At 42.3% G+C, this 3,353-nt stretch overlaps 1 non-coding gene across 1 annotated transcript; it reads right to left on the reverse strand.

Annotated features, from left to right (window-relative positions):
* Positions 1–298: 298 nt before the first annotated feature.
* trnas-aga (transfer RNA serine (anticodon AGA)) lies at positions 299–380 on the reverse strand. Its single transcript has one exon. It is a non-coding gene; the product is annotated as a tRNA-Ser (tRNA).
* Positions 381–3,353: the final 2,973 nt, after the last annotated feature.

Consider the following 3,353-nt stretch of genomic DNA (forward strand, 5'->3'; position numbering starts at 1 on the left):
ACTGACATTCCCAGGGACTAAACCAAACCAATTCCTACTTAACCCTAAGCTCCACCTCAGTTCCAGATGAAACTGGTTGAACATGGAACCGTCCCACTTGGAACATTTCCATCACCTTCACCACCACTGGAGTATCAACAAAGATTTTGGTCAACACCAGAATGGTTGAGACAAGACAACATGCTACCAATCCTCTCTCTCTCCCTCATCATCAGCTGCTACAGCCCTTGAAAGAAAACCTTTGACACATGGACCTACAGTAAGAGCAGATGTTGTTTCCTCTGGAACAGCAGTTTAACGTTGTTGGCAGGACTCGAACCTGCGCGGGGAGACCCCAATGGATTTCTAGTCCATCGCCTTAACCACTCGGCCACAACAACTACACTCCCATGAGCATGAGTAGAGGATTGATATTCAACAATTTATCTTCATTGACGCACAGTAGATTTTTTTTATATTCTCACACACACAAACTATTTGTGTGTGTGTGTGTGTGTGTGTGTGTGTGTGTGTGTGTGTGTGTCAGTGGTTTTGACTGAGTAATGAAGAGGAGGATTTCTCCATTTTTGTCGTCACTCTGCAACCAATTTTCAGTTTATCTCATAAAAATGAACAAACTTTGACATATTTCTTTCTTTTGTGTGTCAACAACTTTGGTCTTGAAAGCTCCTGACAAACACACCACATGTCACACACTCTACACTTTTAATCTGTTGAGAATGTAGACAAATTTATATATATTTGCTTAAACTGTAGTTAAATTTATACATACATTCACTTAAAATAGAGTGTAGGACACACAAGGCAGTTGTAATAAAGATGTTTCTGTGGCAGTTCCCAAAGAGGTAGAAAAGGTTCCAACACTGTATTTAGTTCATCAATGTACTTCTTTAGTGTTAGTAGCGGTACCGGGATCTCCTGCTTATGCATCCCAGGCAGAATCGATGACTTAGCTGCAAGTCACCTTATTTGACCTCGTGAACATCTGGTAGTAGTAAAAGGTGTTTTACAGAGGGGTCCCACAAATCTCCAAAGCACCAGGATTAGTTGGTGCCATTGTGACTCTAGGAAGGAACTTATAAATACTGGAGACAACACAGATGGACATTCCAAGATATAAGACAACAGAAAAACACTTACTATCAGCAGTGAAGCACAGACCAGACTGTTTACAGTGGACAGGTGAAAAGGTCACAACAGGGAATAGCGGGAGTGTAGCTCATGCTAGCATCACTCCCTCAAGCTAATTAAGTCAGAACAGAGTCCACAAGAATTTCCATGGTGGGATGAGGCCGTGAAAGATAAGAGCATGGCCGTAAATCGGAAAGAGGTTTTAATCTTCACAGCTGCAACAACAAGGCCACGATGGACCAGAAGGGACTGGCATGGGGTCAGACAGAAGATCCTGCAACACACATGAAGATCAAAAATACACACTTGCACGCAGAAGCGATCACATAAGCACCTCCCTGTAACACATAAAAACTGGAGAAGATAGTTAGATCGTTGGACTTCTTGCCCCAACGCCAGGGACGACGCATCTGCGTATGCTGACTCCAGCATAGGGGAAGACGATCTCCAGAGCTCTGTATTCTTTCCTGTTAATCTGAATAAATTCTTTTGAACCAACTGGAAGGTGTCCTCTCCGGATTTTGAACAGCGCAATACATATACTCTGTGGGTCCTTCTGATTGATTGATGATGACTTGTTGAAAAATTCCTACAAGAACATGAAACGTGCGGCCCCAGTGACCCTGCATGACATTTTTGTCCAATTTAAATTTTGATTCATGACCCAGAACCACTCAAAACCCCAGAAAAATAAAGGTTTTGGTGCATTAAAGACATCAATAGTAATGTTTCAAGGGGGCTGCATGCACAGCAAATTTCTGAGTGAAAAAATCTGGAGTTTGACACAAAGCAGTGAAGGAGTAAAAATTTTGGAGTTTATTCCCACATTGAGACTCCAGCTCGTGTTAACTGATACTCTTAAGCAATGTGGGAAAAGTCGTACATTCACTGGGTGTTCAGGGCAGTGAATCACCTCCACCCCAGAGTTCATTCAACGTTTCTCTCGCTCCTACTTATACAGAGACAGGTACGTGAGCAATTGTACCTCTTAAACCGTTCTTAATGTTGATATGTTTCGATTTATGTACTATCAAACTGAATACTGGCCAGGACTAAGTGACTTGGAAGGAAGAACTTCAATTTTCCAACTCTTGCAGAACGTCATCAGTGAGGCAACTGCGTAAGCGAGCTTCTTCCAGTCGTGCTCATATTTCACGTATTAAATGAACACTGGCTCTTGTCATTCCGTCTGGTGTCGTTAAAAAGTAGTTTTGCTCGCTTCACGTTCGGTTGTTTGTTTTTTATTTCCTGCGCGTGTCGTTTTTAGACGAACTTCTGTCACAACATCGGACTGGACACGCTGCGGCTCGAAGGCTGCGTGACAGGACACCGGGGCCTTCACGAGAGGAACCTGACAGGTAACATTTACGCTTCACATTTACCACGAAAAGCTTTGACAAGCAACGCGACCGTGACGTACTGTAATTGTGAATCAAATGGTGAAAACACGGTCGGCTAGTCGTGCTAAATAATGTGATTAAATGCAGACTAAGCTAATGGAGAACACCAGTGATAAGAGTGTGAAGGATCCTCCTCCTCCAGTCTAACAGATACACTGTCCATCACAAGCTTAAGCAGCCCAAGAAGCGACACAAGTGATGCTGGATATCAACTTGCTCACCCTGATATGGACAGCACCCGTGCAAGAAGTGTAAGTGTAGTGATTTACATACTTGACAGTTTTCTAGTTGGTTAGCGTAACTTAGGATGCAGATTAAACTCAGGGGCTACAGATCTTGAAAGCCTCATCCTAAATGGTATTTTTTTGTGACAGATTGATGTTTCCTGAAGAAATGATCAGTACTTTTGGTCGCTAATTCTTATGATCTTTTTAAAAATCTATTCCAATTAGGTGGTGGAGCAGATTCCGAGCTCAAAGCCAGCAGGGATGACCGTGATTAAGGAGTATGAAGACACGGGGAGTTTGAAAGATTCAACTCGCCCATTAATGGTGAACATCATTGTGGCTCACATGCGTGAAAAGGAAGGGTAAGAAGCGTGATGCTGGTACCTAAATGTTCTTTTTTTCAGTGAAGGAAAGAATCTTTTCACAAACAATATTTATGTATTTTAGGAGAGCAGTAGCCAAAACAACCAAGGAGTTTCATGCTCTTGGGATTGTGTCACTCTTCCCATCTTTGAAGGATCCATACTCAAAAAAGGGATATGTGAGTTTGCATTGTAAATACAGTGTGAAATCCTGATCTTTTTCAGAATTTTAC

This window comes from Aulostomus chinensis, chromosome 4, assembly GCF_037954235.1.
Source record: "Aulostomus chinensis isolate RoL2024-O1b breed Wild chromosome 4, RoL_Achi_v1.0, whole genome shotgun sequence".
In the NCBI taxonomy this organism is placed as follows: domain Eukaryota; kingdom Metazoa; phylum Chordata; class Actinopteri; order Syngnathiformes; family Aulostomidae; genus Aulostomus; species Aulostomus chinensis.